Genomic DNA, 22,971 nt, shown 5'->3' with positions numbered 1-22,971 from the left:
GAATGCTGCTGTGAGTATTCTTAGGTGTCTTTTGGTGCCACCTAAGCAAACATTTCTGTAGGGCATATACCTGGAAATGGAATGGCTGAGTCATTAAGGTATATGTATCCTCAACCTTATTAAACACTGCCAGGCTTTTTCCAAGGAGGTTGCACCATGCTTGTGGGCTTTTCTATTTTTAATTATCATAATGGTGTGCCCAAGTCATGAGGTTAGGTCTGCACCTGGTCTTCCTGGCAAGGATAGGTGAGTAAATTGGTATGGGGACCATTCTGTTTGCCAACTCCTGTTTTCCTTGATTAAATGTCCTCCTGTGATACACTTCTTCAGACATTATTTTTCTTGCCTTGGCCCTGACAGTACAGTCATTTTTAATAAACCTTTGACCTGTATCAATATAACTGTGTGCAAGTTGGAATTAGGGGGCCCAGAAGAAAGCCAATATCAGGGAAGTCATTTGCATAGGACATACTTTCCCTTGGGCTTAAAGTATCTATATTAAAACTTCTGTGATGTGTAGTACAATCTGTGTGTGTATTTTTTTTAAATTCCTTTTTTAAGGCTATCTAAGTGATGCCAATGTAACAGAATGACTTAACACAGTTAAGTGCCAAACTGGGATTTAGAATACTGATGTTTTCTTCTTTAAAGTTAAATCCCTCTAGGATATTATGAAGATGCAAGCATCTTTGAGGCAGTCTGTCACCTTGTGGCTCCAGAAATTGAAAGCTCATCAAGTTCATGGATCGGCACTATTTCTACTTATTAATATTTTTAGTGTCTGCCCATAAATCAGGCACAAAATGAAGGGCTTTTAAAAATAGCCTACAACATCTATTCAGACTCAATCCACTCTGCCAAAAGGAATTGTTGAAATCAGCAGGTCCCTCCTTTCCCTTCCCCCTTTCTGGCCTTTCCCTGGATATGGGATACACCTGGGTTTGTTCCAGGCCCATCAAGGACTCCAAGGATATACCATTACTGGCCTTTGCTTCTGCAAAACTCTTAGGATAATCATCATCTTATTCTTTCACTACAATATTCAGTGAGGAGGGAGAGTGTGGCTTGTAGCTAAGTTTGGGTCCAGTTACCTAAGCAGTGGGCAATAAAGAGATCTCACATTAAGGGAAGTCAAACATTTGCATGCTCAAGGTGAAGTCAAAGATGGTCTGGTCAGTGGCCATTGTGGCAGTGGTATAGTATTAAGGGATTGAGGGAATATATAGAAATCTATCTATTTAGCAAGTTTGTCATTTTATACTTATACCAGAGGCCTGGTGTATGAAAATTTGTGCACTCAGGAGGTGGAAGGGGAGGCATCCCTCTGGCAGCCTGGGAGCCCTTGGGGGATGTCCGCCTGCCAACTTAGGCCTGTTCCCTGGGGGATTGGGCCTAAGCTGGCAGTCAGACATCCATCTGGTAGCCCAGGAGCCCTCAGGGTATGCCCATCAGTCGACATCCTTAGTGTTGTCACAAAGGCAGGAGAGGTTCCTGCCACCACCACTGCACTCACAGCTGTCAACCTGGCTTATGACTGAGCAGAGCTCCCGCTGTGGGACCACACTGACAACCAGGGAAGGGAGCAGCTCCTGAGTTGAGCATCTGCCCCGTGGTGGTCAGTGCGTGTCATAGCGACCAGTCATTCCCAGTCCGCTGTTAGAGTCAATTTGCATATTACCCTTTTATTATATAGGACTAGTGCCCTGGTGCATGAAATTCATGCACATTAAAAGAGAATTAATTAGAGGAAATATTTTAATATTGCTATTTGCCATTTCTCTCTAATAGAAGTATCATAGGTGAAAGAAAATTAATAAAATGTATATGAAAATCTTCCTCCTATCAGAGTCTGGGGTGTGCTGAGGGACCCAGAGTCAAGTCCCCACCCACCCGTGTGCACCTCAAAATCACATGAGACCCAGACCCAGCTGGCCTCATACCCATCAAGCCCCACTGGGGTTGGGGGACAGCCTCAGGTCCCCTGGCCTGGCAGCAAGCAGGGGGCAGTGCAGCCTCAGGTCCTCCACCTGGCCCGGCACCACACAGCCTCAGATCCCTGCTGATCACTCATTATGGGAACCCCACATTCACTGTGGGCGCAGCCATCTTGTGTTACAGGAACCCCATCTTGTGATGGCATGAGGGATAATTTGCATATTACCTCTTTATTATATAGGATAATAAAGTAAATGATAGAGTCTCTGGCCTTCGGGAGACTGAAATATAATTCAGGAGATTATATATACATGTGGAAATAACTAAAGAGCAAGTGCAAGGATAACAGGATGTTAGGTATTCAGTGGAGGACCAAGTCCACAAATTCAGGGCCTGAAGTGAGGCCTGGAAGAGGGTTTGAAGAAACTTGCACAGGCAAAGAAAGAGCAGGGTTAGGAAAAGCACCCACGAGATGTGATGATAGCACATGGGAGGGCAGAGAAGCTGGGCTGGAATAGCCACATCGTTGGCTACATGGTGTGTGGACGTGGCAAGGGCAGGCCTCTGAGATAGAACAATGATGGGAATGACTTCAGAGAGATGAGCCCATCAGGATTTATATCAGGGGATGGACAGGCAAGGGAAATATTCTGTCCTCATTTGAAGAAAACTACTTATGGACTCACATTGCCACATGCAGTTGAGCAGATGGTGCATCATGATACAAGTGGCACCCAGTAGAGTCGTGCATGTACAACCTGAAAGGTGTTTTGTTTAGGGATGAAGAGGACTGGGGGCATCTCATCTGCCATGGAAATCATAGTATTCGAGTTTTATAAAACACTCCCCACATCAACTAAACAATATATGTGCATCAGAACTTCAACTACATATACAGTAATGCTAACATCTTGTCTGTTTTATTTCCACACTAACACTCGTACAAGACTGTTAATAAAACATTGCTCAGAATAGCCCAATATTGGACACAACCCAAAAGCCCATCATCAGATGAATGGATCACCAACTAGATCGCGTACATCCATATGACGGAATGGTACGCTGTAGTAGAAAGGAGTGAATGACTGATACATGCAGCAACCTGGGCATATTTCCCAGATGTTGTGCTGAGCAAAAGAAGAGCCACACTAAATGAGTCCACACTATATGATCACATTCATATAAAAATAAAATGCATGCTTGTGAATAAAGATGGAAACCTGGAGGCCAAAGATAGAAGGAGGGACTGCAAAAATGATGGAGAAGTTCTTCATAATGATTGTGGTGGTTTCAGGAGTCTGTCTGTTAAAAACTCATTGAATTATATACTTTGTGTAGTTTACTGTACATAAATCATAGCACAATTCCATTAAAGAGAGAAGCTAAAACTCCAAATATTTTATTTTAAAAATAATATTATTATAGTTGGTTTATTAATTAGTGGTGACTTCTTAGTTTTAAATTCTTCAATATATTTTAAAAGATTTTAGTGTTCTAATTCCTGCCCATTAGCAACTTTTGAAAATGTAATCTAATTTCTTTAGAAAACACGAAAAAAAAAAAAGATATTAGCATGAATCAGGAAATCAAAAGCCATCAAATTATAAGAATTCAAAAAGTGTTTTTCCACTCACGTTACCTTATTTTGTATTTTAAAATGCAAATACATTCAGACATCTTATAAGAAGTTATTGTTATTTTTTATCTGATTTGAAAAAAATATTTTTATTGATTTTTTTTACAGAGAGAAAGGGAGAGGGATAGAGAGTTAGAAACATCGATGAGAGAGAAACATCAATCAGCTGCTTCCTGCACACCCCCTCTTGGGGATGTGCTTGCAATCAAGATACATGCCCTTGACTGGAATTGAACCTGGGACCTTTCAGTCCACGATGTTCTATCCACTGAGCCAAACCAGTTAGGGCAACTTTATCTGATCCTTTCTTGAAATAATAGAAAATTCAAAATAAATCGATACACTGGATCATTTCCCCAGCGAGTTTTTCTCCTATGTGGTGTTTGCTGGGTTGGCAGAAAAATCTATCATGGTTTAGCTCCAGCAAATGAAATGACAGCATGTGACTCACTTGTCACAGGAACCAGGGTAGCTGAAGAATGACAGGAAAACTTTAAAGGGCCTCCTTCACATGGGGTTGTGATGGCTTTCCTTCTCTATGCTAATCTTTTTTTTTTTTTTTTTTTTTTTTTTTTTCTCCACTGGAGGATGAGCTAATTACAGCCATAGCTCAACAGGAAGGGGCTTTTACACCTTTGATCATAAAGTTATTAATCACCATTCTGCCGGTGATTCTCTGTGGTTTGGTCCTATCAATTATTAATTTGTAGAGCATGAATTTGTCATTTCTTACTGGAATACTGGCTGCACAGATAGGAATAGATGACGATAGTAGCTGAGCAAGGGGGCTATCACTTCCATTATGAATGCATCAGACCCTTGTTTGGAAAAAAGAATTGCAGCAGAGAAAATGTTTCACTTTTATTCATTCAGCTGGTACCATCCAGGACTTGAGCCTTAACCCTTCCCAATATACTATTTATAACGTCCATTATAGTGCATTTAGAGCAGTGGTTTTCCACCTATCCTGTGCTTATAAAATCACCTGAGAAGCCTTTGAAAGATGTCAATGCTGGATTCTACCACCAGAGATTCTGACTTAATTGGTCTGGGGTTAGGCCTGGGCAAAAATATTTTTAGAAAACACATCTCAAATGTGCAGCAAGATGGAGCACTACTGATTTAGAAGCAGGACAGTGCTGTTTAAGTGCTCTAACTAAATGCAGTGCATAGAATTTCTTAATAGTCCACATTAATTCAAAAAGACTTTGAAATGGGTTCTAAAATATATACAGACAAATATTTTTTTAAAACTCTGAAACTTTAATTAAATAAATGGAAATGAAATAGGAGTGAGGCTCCATTTCCCCCCACAGACAAAAATTTAGAAGATTGGTGTTATCTAGCGGTGATGAGAGTATGTGGGAAGGGTAATGCTGCTATGGCAGAGGCAGAAGTGAAAATTGGTGCCATTTTCCTGGAGGGCAATTTAGCAACATCAGTATCTTCAAGTCTTATATCAACCAGCCTGACAATTTATTTGCAAAATTTTACCAAGATATACATTTAGGAATATTCGTTGCAATTTTTTTTTAAATTCTGGGACAAAAAAAGAAGAAAAACAAAGGGTGTATCCTTTAGGGGACCATTAAATAAATGTGACTACATTAGAAAGATGGAATAATATGGACATATTTAAAAGAAATGTTCCCTCTGTATATGCTGATAGCAAAAGATCGCCAAGATATATTATTTGGTACCCCAAAAAAGGTGCAAAAAATTATAGAGGGTATGATCTCTTTTGTGTACATTTAAATACCATATGACCCAGCAATCCCACTTCTAAGTATCTATCTGAAGAAATCAAAAATACTGATTTAAAAAGACATATGCACCCCTATTTTTATTGCAGCATTATTTACAATACCGAAGACATGAAAACAAATGTATTCCTATATAATAAAGAGCTAATATGCTAATTAGACCAAAGAGCTGAATGACCATCCAGATGAAGCCAGGGCTGTAAGGTCTGGTTTAGGCTGCTAGGGGCTGCGAGCACTGAGCCCCTTGCATGAATTTTGTGCATTGGGCCTCTAGTTTAAAATAAATGCTCACAGATGCATGCATTTTTCCTAAAAGGAAATGTTGTTATCTTTGGGAAAATGAACTTTAGGAGAAGTGAGACACTTTTTTTTTTTGTATCTTTCATCACAGGTCGATTTATTACATATATTGAGGTAATAACTTCAAACGTATGCATATATTATATACAGTGAGTCATCTGGGTGGTGAGATAATGTTTCATTTTTTTCTTTACTGTACACTTTCTAAAGTGAGGAATAAGCGTTTTGAAAAAGTAGAAAAATTAGGTGATGGCATAAGTAATTTGGAATGCAAATTACATGTCTTACAGTCTACAAGACTGCTGATATTGCACCGCACATTTGGCCTAATCTTGCTAACAGCCAAAATATAAGGGAAACACCATCAAATCAGGGGTCTTCAAACTACGGCCCGCGGGCCACATGCGGCCCGCAGAGGAGTCTGATCCGGCCCGCCAGGTTTTTTGGGCAGTGAGCGCAGCCGAGGTGTTACAGTAGGAATTAGTAGTTCATATAGTCCGGCCCTCCAGCTCTCTGAGGGACCGTGATCTGGCCCCCACTTTAAAAAGTTTGAGGACCCCTGAAATAAATTATGACTCATGATGTCTGTAAGAATAAAAACACATCTATATGGGAAGTCCAGCAAATAATAAGACTTGAGTTCAATTTTAGATGGATCTTCAAAAAGATAATATTCTGTGTGATACAGGGAGAAAGACCTCAACAGGTTGGAAACTTTGATCCATTTTACAGAAGAGAAAACTATCATAGAGGCTCAGTTACTGGCCCTTTCTGCTGAGATAGTGTTCTTAGCTGCATCCAATGATCCCTCCTCAGCTAGCGTTGCTACTGCTCACAGACATGTAGACGCATCACTGTGGTGCCATTATAGGACTGCCCCCAAAAGCCAGATGCCTCCACTGTATTCTTCCCTAGAAAATGGATCTCCTTTGTTCTGTTACAAACCAGTCTCCTGCATGGCATCTTATTGGTGGATCTGGGGTCATGTGACTATTGCAGCTGCAAAGAAACTTGGGAAAACAGAACAACTCTTGTAATTTGGTATGTTGCCTCCAATGAGGGCAGGATATTCACAAGATGCCAGTTGGATAGAAAAAGGACAAACGCCCACCAAGATTCCAAAGCAGATCCAGGATAAGGGTCCAATACCGCTCAGTATCTATGTTTCTATTGTGCATTATACCTCTTGCTTTGGTACCAGAAAGTCATACTTAGGTTCTTTCTCAACTCTAATATCTTTACCAGTTCCAACACAGATCATACAAACAGGTAAACTTCGATGAGCTAAATATAACCTTCTTCCTATAGCCCCAGTAGCTAATAGGCCTTGAAACAAAAACTGAAATTAAAATTCAATGCATGATAAAACCTGGAAACAGTCCAATTACCTTTCAACTGGGGAATGGATAAATGAACTATATGATACAATATAGAGTGGTATTCAGAAATGAACTACTAATACATGCATCAACATAGAAGAACCTCAGAAACATTATGCCAAGTGAAATAAGCCAGACTCAAAAGGCTGCCTGTTGTATGACTCCATGTATATGACATTCTTGCAAAGGCAAACCTAGAAGGATAGAAAACAGGTTGGTAAATATGGGGCCTGACCATGGGGGAAGGACTTCTTGATGACAGAGGAGGGTGGGAAATTTGTGGGGGAACAGAATTGTTCTATATCTTGATTGTTGCGGAAGTAGCATCACTGTAAACACTTCTCAATACTTTCAGAACTGTACACCTAAAAGGGTAAATTTCGCTGCATGTAAATTATACCTTAATTTTTTAAATGGGGGGAAAATCAATAAACAATACCTGTATTCACCTTTTCAACAAATATTTACTAATTGCCTACTATATTCCAGAAAACTTTTAACTGACCATATATTTATGCAAACTAAGCCCAGTGTATATAATGCATTGGAAATCATCTAATACTATACCAATTCCTTAAACTTGATTTACAGCCAAGACAATGTTTGAAGGACGTTGGCAGTGATGGGAAATGATGGCAAGTAGTTGCTTTAATCCACAACTGATAAAAAAGTCTGGTGTGAAGACATATTGCAGCCAATGGATCTTACACCTTCTGAGCACCAATTTAGAAAATCATTTTTAGTGATAGTTGGCTGTGTGAAAGTCACATTTTGGTGTGAGGAGGCCTAGAATTTTTCAGTGGAAAGAACTGGAGAAGGAGAATGGTGAGGAAGGTTAGGGCAACCTGAAGTACTGAGGTGGAGAATGCAGACCTCTGGCCCAGGAGGACTGGGGATCTCACTAGACCTATGCCTAACTCGGTCAAGGTCGCTTTGCCTTTTTGGACTCAGTTTTCTTGCCCATAAAATGAATGACTTGGGAGAGTGGGTAAAGCACTAACTACACGATGCAGAGCTCTCCTGCTGGTCTCCTGTGTGACCTTGGACAAGTCAGCTGGCCTCCCTGGGCTTCGGTTTTCACTATATCAAATGAGAGGTTTAATGGTTGCACAGCAGTGTTATTTCCACTGACTATAACACTTAAAAATAGTTATAATGGTAACTGGTATGTTATATACATTTTACTATAATAACAAATATTTTTAATTAAAAAAGAGGTTTAGATACAATTATCTTTTAGGTAATATAGTTTTATCTTTCTTCTTACTCTTGGGATAAAGTCCACATTCTTTAATAAAGCCACCCATAGGGTGTACAGACCTTGGGCAAATATTTTTTGTGGGTCCCCTGTCTATAGAAACACTAAAATCAGCTTCTGAGCACCAGGCTGGCAGCCTAATCTCATGTGATCCCTCCACAAAAAAATACTGCAGCTGCCAGCAAGAGCGATCTGTTTGTCAGTTTGGAACCTGGCTCTAAGGCCCCAACACAACCTAACAGTATGAATCCTTGAGCATCTGGTTGACTCTACCCATGGGGTATAAGATTAAGAGCATCCTGAAGAGAGAAACAGAGAGTCTGGGCAGACTCCCATCTGGGCCCTGGGTAGCCCATCTAAATGGTACTGTTATACCCAACTGTTCCAAACACCAGAGGGGGACTTGCTGAAGAATAGTTTTAGCCACATTGATTGATGAGTCTCTGGAAATATTGGACAGTGGTGCTCAGGCTAGAGGTTTGTGGGAAGGGTGAAGTCAGTAACTATAGAAATGGCCAGGATATAACTCTGATGCTAGTTCTTCTAGTTAGGGTGGCTGGATAAAATGCAAGATACCAAGTTCAATTTGAATTTCAGATCCACAAATATATTTTTAAGATCAGTATGTCCCATTAAATATTTGAGATATAGTCTTAGTCTGTTTGGGCTGCTCTAACAGAATATCGTAGACTAGATGGCTTAAACAACATAAAATTTTCATAGTTCTGGAGGCTGAAAAGTCCAAGATTAAGACACTGGTAGGTGCAGTGTCTGGTGAGGGCCCACTTCTTGGTTCATAGATGGACATTCTTTCACTGTTAAAGAATGGCAAAAGAGGCAAAGGAGCTCTCTGGGGTCCAGGTTAAAAGGGCACTCATTCCATTTATGAGAGCTTCACCCTTATGACCTAAACACCTCCAAACTCCCCACCTCCTAGTACCATCACATGGATCATTAGGATTTAACATATACTTTTAGGTGGACACAAACATTCAGTACATTGCTAATCTTCTAAAAATTATTCATTGTTTATCTTAAATTCAAATTTAACTAGATGTCCTCTATTTTGATTTGCTAAATCTGGCAACCTTACTCTTGGTCAGTTCTTCTTTGGCAGGATTCCCCATCTTGGATTTGTTATACATCTATTTTCTGTGCTCTTCTTGACAGTGGTCAGTCTTTGCCCTTATCTCTAGATACCTTTAGTTTATCTAGCACAAACCAGAACCTAATGATTATCCTCTCTCTCTCTCTCTCTCTCTCTCTCTCTCTCTCTCTCTCTCTCTCTCTCTCTCTCTCTCTCTCTCTCTCTCTCTCTCTCTCCTTCTCCACAGCACAGTAGTAGTGAAACTGTGTGTGTCTGTGTATGTGCATGTGTGGGGGATTGAAAGAGCAAGAGAGAGAAGTGATGATTCATTCAAAAAGAAGTTTAAGAATTACTATTTTGAGCTACACATGACTACTGGAAAATGAAATTTAACCTCCAGTAACTGCAGAGGAGGTAGTAGTATAACTAGTACACAATTAAGATAGATAGTAACTTCTTATAACCAGATAGAACAAAACCCTTAAGGTTTATAGTCACTAACTCTTTGCCAATGAGAGTTAATTCTTCTAGAAAATCAGATGACTGGGGAGAACTGCTAGTTGCTAATGCCAATATCCATTCTCTTCTTTAAAAAAAATTTTTAAAAATCCTAACTTCTGAGTTTGATCAAGGCATCACTGAGTCTGGTTAAAGCACACCTTTTCAGGCATCTTTTGCAGCTATCGTAGCCACACGACAAGCCGTGGCCTATGAGACCTAATGGGAGGTTGTGGGACATTTCTGGGAAATAGTTGCTTTCCTGATATAAGTGCTACCTTTTCCTCCATGTTGCTTCCTTCTTGTTCATGTCCAGAGTGCGGATATAAAGCTGGGGGTGAAACAGTCATCTTGACATCATAAGGCAAGCATGAAAGCCACATTGCTTAGGTCAGAAAGGAAAAAGGAGTGTGGGACATTGACCATCGTGGTGTGTCTGTGCTATAACTGCCAAAATCAGCTTCAGGACTGACGTCTTTCATCCCCACTGCCGAAACTGTAGGTAGCTGATACTCAGTGACCAGCCCTCCCTGGGAATTGTCCTCAGCTGAAGACAGACACCCCCACCCAGGGTCACACCTTCATGGTGGACAGCCTGCATTCAATGTCTGGCTGACGAGAGGGTATAAAGAAAGACCTTCTTCCTTGCCCCAACACAGAACTTTGAGGGCCCAGCTTCAGAGCATCTGATGTGATTGGATAAGGCCTTATGGTGACTGCCACCACAGCCTAACTTCTTCCTGTTACCAAGTCCTGCTGCCTTTCCTTATCCCACAGGTGTTCATCCCAAGAGCACTCCTTAGTAAAGTTCCTGCATGTGGTCTCCATCGCGGTTCGCTTTCCAGAAGAAAACCTGACTTGCAACAATGATCTTACACAGCTACTACACCAGCCTACCTCTGGTCTTCTTGTTACATGAAAGGATATTTTAAAGCCATAGCCTCTTGCACTGTGGGTTTAAAAGTCTGAATGAAGGATTGACTCCCAAGACTTAGTGTGGGGTGCTGCTGGCAAATGTCATATAAGCGAAACTTCTGGATCAACAAAGGAAAAAATAGTTCTCATCTGATTCCTGCTTTGGAATATAAGGATGAGGAAAAGCCATTCCCTAAAAGCTGCAGGAAAAGGCAAGGCCTTGACATTTCTCACTGGAAGAGTAATGAAGGATGAACTTCAGAGACTTGGCTAGATTGAAATATAAATAGTGGCTCCATGAAAGCTGGCAGCTTTCAATGAAAATAGATGACAGTGTAGGAAGAGTCAGTCAGCGTGGCCCAGAGTAAACAACTCCAGCACTGAGGATTTAATGTTCAAAGGTGGATTTGTGTTGCTATTGACAAACTCCAAATTCCTTAGACATCATTAGCTCTAGACAATCTTGATAACTAGAGATGTTAAATCAAGAATACTTCATCTTAAATATAAAAACTAGAGATGTTAAATCAAGAACAGCCCAGCCGGTATGGTTCAGTGGTTGAATTTCAACCTATGAACCAAGAGGTCACAGTTCAATTCCCTATCAGGATACATGCCCAAGTTGTAGGCTCCATCCCCAATGTGGGGCATGCAGGAAGCAGCTGATCCATGATTCTATCTCATGTTTCTCTCTCTCTCTCCCTCTCCTTTCCTCTCTGAAATCAATAAAAAAAAAAAAAAAGAATACTTCATCATAGGTAAAAACTCCCCCCACACAAAGTTAAAAAGCAAACAAAACAAAACCAAGAAATGAATAAAAAGTAAAATGGTGGCAAATGATTTCATTTTCTTCCCAGTGGATGAAATATGATCAATCCTAAAGGCTTAATTAATCCTCACCCATGGCCATTGCATGATTACTGGAAGATGATTGCCTTCTCTTTCTGAGTTTTAAAATTAGTACAATTGACTTTTCAAATAAGACAGCCATTGACAAGAAAATGAGAAATGTGTACTTGGTTCATTCAGCTTTTGACTGCAAGGATATTTCCTAAAGTAATTTAAATCTAATGATTTTTAACACATTTACTTGTCTCGAGACTGAGGCAAATGACAGGAGAAGTATATCTGTCATATTATAAAAAGCCTTAGCAAAAGCAGGGATTCAAGTTGTAATTTGTGCACCTGGAATTCCCAGCATCTTTTTTCCCCATTTGTCTGTTTTACACAAACCTTTACTATATTTAAAATGACCACATTTGGCACAATTATTGCAATGTAGTTCTATAATAAAACAGTATAAGTCACATTATACTCAGGCTAATGAATTGGTCTAGAGACTTCCCAGGATCATTCAAGAGCAAGGTGAAAGGATGTTGCTGAGAAGGTGAATGTTTGTGGAATTTTCTTAGATTTAGTGTTATAAAACATGGGATATCTTTCCTCTTTAGCAGTCCATTGCTAATATACTAGGAATTATTAGTATGTTACTAATTCCTACTATATTAGATTTTATTCTAATGGCAGCAATGTACTCTACTAGAAAACTACACTTCCCAGCTTTCCTTGCACCTAGCAGTGATCACATGGCACAGTTCAGAGGAGTTTGGGAGATTTTAGGATGGGGAATTGATCCTTTTAAACAAGGGATCCATTTACTTGTAGCCCATATCTTATCTAATTTGCAGATAAAATTTGCTTGGATCATAAATATTTCTTTTGAAATGAAACTGGATCTTAAAAAATAATGAGATGTGATCCATCTTACATTTCCACATTGCAGGTTACAACTCAGTAATAAAACTTCTTCCTATTGTCTTATTCTTTGCTATACTCTTTTCTTCTCCTGTCTCACTCTGAAAGCCTTTGTTTTATATAGTTTGCTTAAACCATAGCTGTATTTTTCTCACCCCTTTTCTCCTTTGGTGTCTTATGCTATGTTTTATCTGCCTGTGCCTTAGCCTTGGGTGACAGATGTGTCCCAAAACTCAGTTATCAGGAATGCCTAAACTACTATGCCCAGGGAGGGATTTATCAAAGCTGGAGCATGTGTGAGTAAATGAATGGGATTATTATTTACTCACTGCAATATTTTTAGTTATTGGTCCTGAGCTTGAACTAAAAAACATATTTTTTTAAATTTTATTTTTAATTGCAGTTATATATATATCAACATAATGACTAGACATTTATGTACTTTATGAAGTGACCACCCAGAATAAGTATAGTTACCATCTGGCACCACATATAGATATTATAATATTATTGTCTATATTCCCTATGCTGTACTTTACTAGTACATCCTTGTGACTATTTTTATAACTGGAAATTTGTACTTCTTAATCCTTCACTTTTATCAGCAAGCCATATTTCAAGATGAAGTGAACCACATGAAATTTAAAGGTTTTATATTGCTCATCTGATCTGAAAGGTTAGAACTGCATTACAAGGCAAAACTCAATGAGTATTTATCATATTCTCTTACCAAAGGCAGCCTCAGGGGACATGTGATAAGGAGCTAAATGGTCCTACCTTTTCTGTGAACCACAAAAAGCTAATAATATATGGTTTTATAATTCATTTACTTGACAAAATATATTTTGACTATATTTATTTTCCTTACATCATTCTCAGGGGTTATGAGTACCACAAATTACACCCACTGAATGAAGTAGTACTTTCTTCCTAAATCTTTCTAAACTCAAGTTTCAAAGAACCCTCTGCATTGCAGGATTTCAGAATAGGGTGATCAATCTACCTGTGCTGCTATGATGTTAGAGGTTTTTATTGTCCCATTTCTTAGCTTTCACCAATCTAAAATATAAGAAAAAACAAATCTCCCACTTGTCCCCCCCTTGGCATTATAACACAGCCTTCTGGCAGTGGAATCAGCCTACCTGTGCTTCCTGGTACTGTTTCCAGGCCGTGATAGCTTTCTTGAATTTCAGTATCTAGAGCACATGTGTCAAACACAAGGCCCGCGGGCCAAATCCAGCCCGCCAGGCCTTGCAATGTGGCCCGCACCGCGCTGTCATCACTGCACTCCGCTGTCAGTTTATGACAGTTTATGACTGTTCAGTAAACCATTCGGCCCGCGATTTAGGCTGGATTTTAGATTTTGGCCCCTTCTCTGATTGAGTTCGACACCCCTAATCAAGAGGTACACAAAGTTTTATTAAAGAGAAATTATATATATATATATGGCTGATCATTTTCACGATAGTGCCACACTGGATTGACATCCTGGAATGATGCTACTCCTTTGGGCATAATCAATCATAGAAAGCAATAGATTTTGAGTGTTTATTGATTACCTTTTCTTATATATATATATTTTTGAGTTTGTCATTTAATGGCTCAGTATAGTAATTCTAAAGTGTGGTCTTTGGGCAAAAGCATCAATGTCACTTAAGAGCTTGTTAAAAATGTACATGCTCAGCCCTCTCCCAGACCTACTAAATCAGACTTTAGGGGTAAGGCCCAACAATTTTGTTTTGACAAGTCCTCCAGGTGTTTCTGATACATTCAAGCCCGAGACCCATTGACATAGTGTTTTGTAAGCATATGAGATATAATTATAGGAAAATCCATAGGAAAGGTTATTTCTTCTTAGAATTTGGAAAACCGTACTGTAAAGGATTTGAATATCAACAATGCTTTTTTGCTCGTTAGGATTTGGACAACATGAACAAGGTGTTGATGTTCATATGTGAAGTACTATCTAGGATTGATGATCTTACTAAAATTAGCAAGGGAAAAGGGATAAATTTGAGAATGGAGAAAATAATCTGAGAGGAATTTAAATATTTATACATGCATACATTAGAGAGAGAACACAGAGCCCAGAAAGGAAAAGAAACATAAAGGAATATTAATGATAGACCCTACTAGTGGGTAGTGACAATTTTCCAGTTCAGAGTGGACTCAGCACAGATGCCCACAGAGGGAGGATTCTGAGAATAAGAGTTTCCATTCATTTAACAAATGGTCATTGAGTACCTACTCCACACCAGGTATTGTTTTAGGTGCCATTGTTCTTGTCTGATGAAGGACACCATAGAAATGGCCCTTCCCCTCACGGCACTTAGTCCAGTGAGGGTAATGAATCATTGAACAGCCCGTGGTAATACAGTGTGATAAAATCCATCTTAGGGGCTGTGTAAGGTGGTGATGGGAGCTCAGAAGAGAGGTGTTAAACTCAGGTGTGGGACATGGAAGCACTGGTAATGGCCACTATGATATTTAGAATAGAGACATGTGCAGGAGTAAACTGACCGAAACTAGAAAGTACGTCCCTGAAACTCATCTCTAATGGTCTCTCTGAGGTGAGAAGCATTAGTCTCAATGTGGGGTTTTGATAGGAAATGTGTGCATGAGGAACTTGTGACAGAAGGGAGAGATATTAGATTATGGAAATCAAGCACCAGGTCCAGAGCACTCTCTGAAACCATTTATAACCACAGGCAACTGTAACTTTGGGGAGAGGGCTCAAGTCAAAAGAAAATGAATCTTTTTTTTTAATGTTTGAAAACAGAAGAATTGACTACTCTCCCTCGTGGGGACTAGTGGCGGATATGGCTTTAGCTATTCCGAGATCCTCTCAGGAGCAGTTATAGCTGTAAGAGCTCTTAAGCATAAATAGCTGTAGGACTATATCAGGGCCATGTTTTTGGGTCCCTTGTTAGTAGGAACTTTTATCAAAGGACTATTGCTGATACAGCAGGAGATGGCTGATGGAATTCCAGTGGGAACCCAATACACACAAAAAAAAAAAAAAAAAAAAGTGAAGAGGAAACAGACAGTCTGGGATTTATTTTATTTCAATATTTAATTTTATTTATTTACTGAAAAAAAATCCATTTTAAAGGAAGTAGGATTTATTGAATGCTTATTATGTTCCAGGCTTTCAGTTTGTCTTGAACCTGTAACTTTAAATGCAATTGGCCAGTAAATTCACAAGTGGTCATTGATGTCAAGAGAGATAAGAAACAATAGAAATAATAAGGACACATACTAGTATAATTTTTATCAGGTCTAGTACAATAGCCATTGCAGTTAGTTAAGTCAAGGCAAAGACATGGAGCCTATAATAGAGTTTAAAAAAATGTTGACTGTTTAAACAAAAATAATCTTTGGGGTTATCTTTTTTTCAAATCTCTTTTGAATCCCTTTACATGAAAGAGTGACAGGTGCACATTTGTCACCCATCTCAGTCAGCAGATTCTCCATCTCTCAGTCCTGATGGCTTTTTCCATATTGATTGTTATTATTTTTTAATCCTCACCCGAGGATATTTTTTCCCATCCATTGATTTTCAGTGAGAGAGTGAAAAGGAGGGAGGGAGGGAAGAAGGGAGAGAGAGAGAGAGGAAGAGAGAGGAGAGAGAGAGAAGAACATCAGTGTGAGACATATGATTGATTGCCTCCCACACATGCCGGAAGGAGGGTGGGAGCGAACCCGGAACTAAGGGAGGTGCCCTTCACTGGGAATCGAACTTGGAGACCCTTTGGGGCACAAGCTGATACTCTAACCATTTAGTAAAACCAGCCAGAGCTCCACATTGATTTTGTTCATCTTTCCAAAATATCCTGACTACATGGTCACTGTTACAATCGAGTAGTTCTAGTCCATCTTTGTGGATATCAGAATAAGAAGTTTCTGTATTATTCTTTCAGTATCTTGATTTTTGGGAAATAATTCATCATGTGAAATATGCACCTTTCCATTCCTGAACAAATCCCGCCAAGATCAAAGAATTCCACTTATTCTTTGAGTGACTTTCTCCCCTTGATGTGTTAAAATAATCTCCTTCCATTGGTTTCAGAGACACTGGCAATATGCTCTTCAAAGTGCTTTTGTTGTAGTTATTATTCTCCTCATGTATAATTAATCAGGCTTCTTAATTTTCTTCATGTGAACTTCCTTACCAATTTTGGGAGAAATACCTTTGTTGTTGTTTTTTTCTGTGTCAGTTTACATGGCTCTAGCATTCTCTTTCTAGCTCCTACCTCTAATGCTTGTTATTTTCATTTCTTGGTATATGTTTTTTAATGGAAAGTCAACAACAGAGAAATGGTGTACATAGACTTTTTTTGTGGGTTATTGAATTAAGTCCTTCCTTTCAATTGTCTTCTAAATGGATCCTGCAGTTATCATATTTCCCCTTTTAAAAATCTAATGTGTATGGGATGGGTTTCTTGATTTTCCCCCTCTCCCACCAGGATGTAGAATATAATTATGTTATTAATTTTTACTTAGTGGCTCACCCACAGCAGTCTCTTGGGTCCATTTCTGAACCTGTTCAGAATGAAAGTTCTCTCTATTGCCCTTCTGTGTGGGATTTAGAAAGCCATCCTCAATTTATTAACATCCAGCCCAAGGCCTCCGCCCCCACCTCACAGCTCTCATCCAGAGTGAGCAATTGCTTACTCGTACTTTGTGCTTTGATCATAAAAGCCTCCCATTATTATTATGTGGACAAGTGTTGTCAGCTTTCCATTTAACATTTAACATTTCTGTCTCATCATTCACGTGGGAATATTTGTAATATACATTTTTCTACAAGGAGTTTTTAACATGAATTGTTTTTACAGTTGAAAAGTTTTTAAGTTCAGAAGCCTTCACACAGACCTATTCTGTGAAGTTTATTCAACAAATACTTTTTTATGTACCAGTTCTACACACTGGGGGTAAGCATGAACTAGAATTAAAGTTCATAGACTTAAATTCTAGTGAGGGGTGAGGTGGGGTGGGGAGACAACAAAGAAATAATTTTTCGTATGTTGATAAGAGCTAAGGAAAAATGTAGGGTGATTGAGCAGCCCTTCTTTACCAGTTCTACCAGAGAATTATGCTCCAGTGCCGATAGCACTCTTTTTATACAGTGAATTAACTTCTTTCCAATGCAGTTAGAATGATATCCGCTGTGTACCATCCTTGAGCGATGGGAGAAAACAGTCATGGATATCATTTTTTGTAATAGGGCTTCATACTCTCATGGACCCCAGGCTGAAAAGGCTGGTTAGAGAGGAGCAGTATAGGAGGGAGTGCAACTTGGGATCATTTGACCTGGGAAGTTCTTTTTGACAGGAAGTTCTTTGAGCACAGACCTGAATGTTTCTCTCTCACATTAATGTTTCTCTCTAAAATCAATGAAACGGATTTTTAAAATGTTAATTGCTCCTGCTACTTATTTTACCCAGTAGATAAAGCTATAAGTTTACAAGATGAGAAAAATGTGTCCCTCATTTCAATGCGTTTTTTTTTATTGATTATGGTATTACATAATAGTCCTCATCCCCCCAATCCCATCCCAAACCCCTCCCTACATATGCCCTCACCCCCCTGTCCCCCCTCCCCCGTTGTCCATGGCCACTGGCCAGGCCCATATGCATGCACACAAGTCCTTTGGTTGATTCTTCCCCTTTACTCCCACCCTCCCCTACTTTCCCTCTGAGGTTTGAAAGTCTGTTCGGTGCTTCTCTTTCTCTGAGTCTGTTTTTGTTAATCAGTCTATGTTGTTCATCATTTCCTCCAGATATGTGAGATCTTGTGATCTAAGAAATACCCTTCAATGTGTTTTTGAGCCAGAGGAAAGCTGGTTTTTAGGCTCACCCATGGGGCTTCCCTATTTTGGATGTGGCAAATAAAGTTACTTTTTAGAAAGATGGCTATTGTTGGCAAAGAAGTCCGAGGGGACCTCACTACTTCAGTTAAAAACTAGGCCATACATCACTACAGCAATTATCACTAAAGAGAAAAATTCTGAGCAAAAACAGCTTTCCAAGAGCCAGGTATTGATCACTTTCTTTAGCAAAATAACATAATTTGGTAAAACCCCAATAAAGAGAATTGAGACTTTCTTCAAATTCTTTAAAATAGACTCCCTTTATTTAGATAGTATAGTAAGCTGAACGAACAGCGCGGCTATTTTACTTAAAATTTTGTCTACCATATCCAGATATTCTGATTCACGAGGTACAACTTGGACTCAACTTTAATCAGCAATGGCTTTGAACTTTTTGCAGGAGAGGTTAGAGGAGGTTTGGGAGGGGGTGGGGAGAAGACAGCAGCTGGGAATCTGCATTTTAACAAGTACTCCAGGTGATCCTGTTACACACTTTGGGAAGTAGAGAAAAACTACAATCTCAAACAGAAACTAGCTTTTAGTTAAGGAAGGTTTTAAAACAAGTGATGAGCCAAAAACAGTTTTGCTCAGTGGACAGAGCATGGGCTTGTGGACTGAAAAGTCCCAGGTTCAATTCCGGTCAAGGGCATGTACCTTGGTTGCGGGCACATACCCGGTGGGGGTGTGCAGGAGGCAACTGATCAATGTTTCTCTCTCATTGATGTTTCTAACTCTCTATCCCTCTCTCCTCCTCTCTGTAAAAAATCAATGAAAATATATTTACACACACACACATACACACACACACACACACACACGATGATATAAACCAGAGAGTTGATCAGTTTGGTATGGTTAACAAAGGTAACAGGTTCTTTTTGAAATATTTAATCAACTAGAATTAAACATGGCTTTTCAATTTGTTCCACTGAATAGTCTTTGGAGTATTTATTGTCTCTGCATTATTTTTGACCTTTAAAAATATATATTCTCACAAATTATGTGGACACTTTCCTCTGTTTTCAGAGTCCTCATGGCATTAGTGATTTGTGTTGTGGAAGTGATTTTCCCTTGTTAAAGAATGAGCCCATGTATCTAGCAGCTTAGGCAGGTGTTCTCAAGCGTGGCTGTCTACAAATCACCTGTGGAACGTGTTAAACCGATAGTTGCCCAGGCTCCACGGTTCACTCTAGGCACAGGGCCCCCAAATCTCTTAAAAGCTTGACTGTACAGTCAGACTAGGGAACCACTGGTTTAATGACAGAAAAAGAAGCTTTCTTGAGACTTTCAAACATATTTTTCTTGACTAGACATTTATTCTTTGTTGTTGTTTTGATTATTCTCACCCAAGAATTTCCCCCCATTGACTTTTAGAGGGAAAGGGAAGGAGGGGCAGAGAGAAAGAAAGAAAGCCATGTGAGAGACACATTGATCAGCTGCCCCTCCCACTCCACACATGCCGGGACTGGGGCTGAGGATCCAACTTGCAACCCAGGTACAGGTCCTTGACCTAGAATTGAACCCATAACCCTTTGGTGCATGCGGGCCAGTGCTCTAACCACTGAGGCAAGAAGGCCAGGGCTAGAAATTTCTTTTCTTCTGTTATAGCCAGAACCATTGTGATGCCACGTTCAGGGTGTTCCCTGAAGCTCTGATTTTGTGCTTTGCCACCTCTGATAGAGATGTGGTGAACAATGTCTCCATTGCTAAGTGGGCTTTACTTCCGGGGCTAGTAAGGCAGAGAGACCCAAGACACACTGAAAGGCTGATGTTTTCTCTAAGTGGCAGTTTGATCACCTTTATAAATAGTATGAGAAAATGGCTTGAAGCAGTGTTCTACCACTGGTCTGAAGAGGTTTTGAAGGATTTAGCACTTACACCTTTGAGCCACTGTGGTCCACTATTGGGGGGCTAATAAAGAGCTTGACTATGCTGGACGACGAAGTTTCTAGCTGGCCAGTCTGAAATAGTTAAAGTCAAGTGTGAGAGATGGCAGAGATACTGGGCTTCCCGATTTCCAGACTCTGGAATTACTAACGAGGATATCTGGGCACGTCTTAAGATCCCTAAAATAGATTAATTTACAACTTCTCTGGCTTATGCCTGAATCGCCCTAGAAGCTGAGAGCATTCGCTTTTTGCATGTGTTTCCTATATGCTTCTTTCTAAGTTTGCCAGTGTAGTTCTACAACAGATTGTACGTTTCCAGAAACCACTTCTGTTGCTTCTCTCTGGCCAAGAGTATATATAGCCCGGTGGCACTCAGAGGCATGTGCTCCATGCTTTGGGGTGACCTGGTGTTCTCTAGGAGGAGCATGCAGTCCCCACTTCTAGTTTCCACACTCCAAGCCCCATAGACTAAAGATGGGTAGATGTGGAAACTAAACACACCTTCCCTCAGCTGATGCCCAAACTATGAGCGTCACCAAAGTACCCCATCTTTAGTTAAGTCACTGGAATGCAGTCCATCACACAAAGAAGGGAAAAAAATCTGGAAACTTGGAGATAACAGGAAGCAGGGGCTATCACCATCATTTTCCGGCAGGTGCCCTTAAAATATTGCCGTTCAAAGGGTGGTCGTCAGCCGAAACTGGTTTGGCTCCTTGGATAGAGCTTTGGCCTTAGGACTGAAAGGTCCCAGGTTCGATTTTGGTCAGGGCATGTACCTGGGTTGCGAGCACATCCCCATTAGGGGGTGTGCAAGAGGCAGCTGACTGATGATTCTCTCTCATCGATGTTTCTAGCTCTCTATCCCTCTCTCTTCCTCTCTGTAAAAAATCTATAAAATATATATTAAAAAAAAAAAAAGTGGTCCTCAGACCAGGAGCATCATCTAACTGTGAGCAAGTCCCATCCCAGACTTACTGGATCAGAATCCTCCTTTGAACAAGATACCCAGGTAAGTCCCATGCACATCTAGAATTTGACATATCAGTTCATCTAGTAGTTGATCCATCCAGCGCCACTCAGACCCCCATCCCCCCCCCCCCTCCGTCCCTCCAAAACAGAGACCCAACCCTTTGTGCCTGCCTCGCACCGGCTCCACTGGGTAGCAACCCAACCTCCAGGGACATCGGAGAGGCTGCTGCCGAGGACACTCGGTGATTGGCTGCACCGACCACGTGACCGGCGCTGGGCCTCCCGCACTACCGGATTGGCTCTCGCGGACGCTGACGGACAGGCTGGTCTCCGAGGCGCGCGCGCGCGCGCGCGCGGGGGCGTGAAGGCGCGAGGACGCGAGTGCGCGTGCGCGTGCGGCGGGCTTTCTCCGGAGCCGTCGGAGGAGCCGGAGCGCTTGTCCCGAGGTGAGCGCTGCCGCGGGGCGGCCCCCAGCCTGTCCGAGGCCGGATGCCGGCGAGCGGGACGGGTAGGGCTGGGCTGGCGGGGGAGCGATCTGGGATCCGCCCGCCCGAGGAGCACCGCTAGGGGAAGATGCAGACCCCGGCTCCGCCACCACCCCCCTCGGTGCCTCGGTTTCCCTTCTCCTATCCTCTCATGCACCTCCCCATTCTTCTCTCCGTGGGGACTGGTCCGCCGTGGGTCGCTGCCCACCTGGCAGTCTCTCCTCCGCCTTTGTTCCCCGCCCGGAGGGATGCTGCGATCGGCTCCCTCCCCGGGTCCAGGGGGAAGGTGTTGGGGTGGGAGCGTCCCGGGCGCGGGACCGGGGGCAGATGGCTTTCCTGCAGTGGGACCTGCCACACGTGCGAGCGGGGAGAGAGAGAGAGAGGAAAAAAACCCCACAAAAACGTAGTGTCACTTTGGCCAAGCCGCGGGACTCGAACTAACCCGGTGACGGGCGAAGCCGAATTCCTAAGGCAGCCGTGCGGGCGAGCTGGGGGCAGGACCGGTGCCCCCAGCCCGGGCTGCCCCTCCAGAGGCTTCCCTGGACCTGCCCGCGAGCGCTCACCCCGGAGTTGCAGGGGAACCGAAGGCTTGAAACCTGCCCGAGGAATCCAGATAGTCGCTAAGAGGAGGAAAAAGGAAAAAAAAAATTAAGCAGTTGGGTTACTACTGATAGAGCAAGTGTATAGGAGAGGCTACAAAAAGGAATGACAGTGACAGTGACACTGATGATTGGGGAATTGTATGGAGGGAGATGCCTGCAGTGAACTGCAGACCAGCCGGTCACACGGAGATTCTTGAAGAAGACAGGGCGAGTCGGGGGAAGGGGTGGTAATCTCTGTAAACGGAGGTTTTTCTGGGGCTGGCCAAGCGAGTAATTATTTTCAGTGTTAATGGCCTGTAGGGAGAAGGGAAGGCAGGGTCTAAATTACACGTCTTCAGACCTCCTTCATTCTTGGAAAAGTGCGTGTTTAAGGAAGACCAGAAGCGGTGTGCGTGCTGTGGGGTGGGGATGTCTTTTTAAAAGTCTTACTTTAAAAAGGGAGGGTGTGTGCATGGCATCCTCTTGCCTCACTTTCCTCTCCCCCCCCCCCAGATCTGCAGTAGCAAGGGCATGCTGTGCTTCCCACGGTGGAATATATAAAGTTCATTCCCTTTTCCACTGGTTAACTAGTGTGTTAATTTAGTCGATGTATCTATCAATAGTACATAGTCTATTCAGTAAGAAATGG

General features: G+C 41.4%; 1 protein-coding gene across 3 annotated transcripts in view; it reads left to right on the top strand.

Annotated features, from left to right (window-relative positions):
• TMEM108 (transmembrane protein 108) overlaps window positions 1–22,971 on the top strand; it is a 381,245-nt gene that overhangs the window by 124,234 nt on the left and 234,040 nt on the right. For 2 of the 3 annotated variants that reach the window (XM_084902143.1, XM_084902141.1), the window contains exon 1: window positions 21,609–21,702. The exons of the other annotated variant lie outside the window; for it this stretch is intronic. The gene's annotated coding sequence lies outside the window, so the exon portion shown is untranslated. Of the gene's footprint in view, window positions 1–21,608; window positions 21,703–22,971 lie in introns of those variants that run through there. 3 annotated transcript variants of the gene reach the window in all.

This window comes from Pipistrellus hanaki (assembly GCF_964339955.1).
Source record: "Pipistrellus hanaki genome assembly, chromosome: 13".
In the NCBI taxonomy this organism is placed as follows: Eukaryota; Metazoa; Chordata; class Mammalia; order Chiroptera; family Vespertilionidae; genus Pipistrellus; species Pipistrellus hanaki.
The sequence above is the reverse complement of the archived record's forward strand: the minus strand, read 5'-3'. Positions and strand labels throughout refer to the sequence as shown.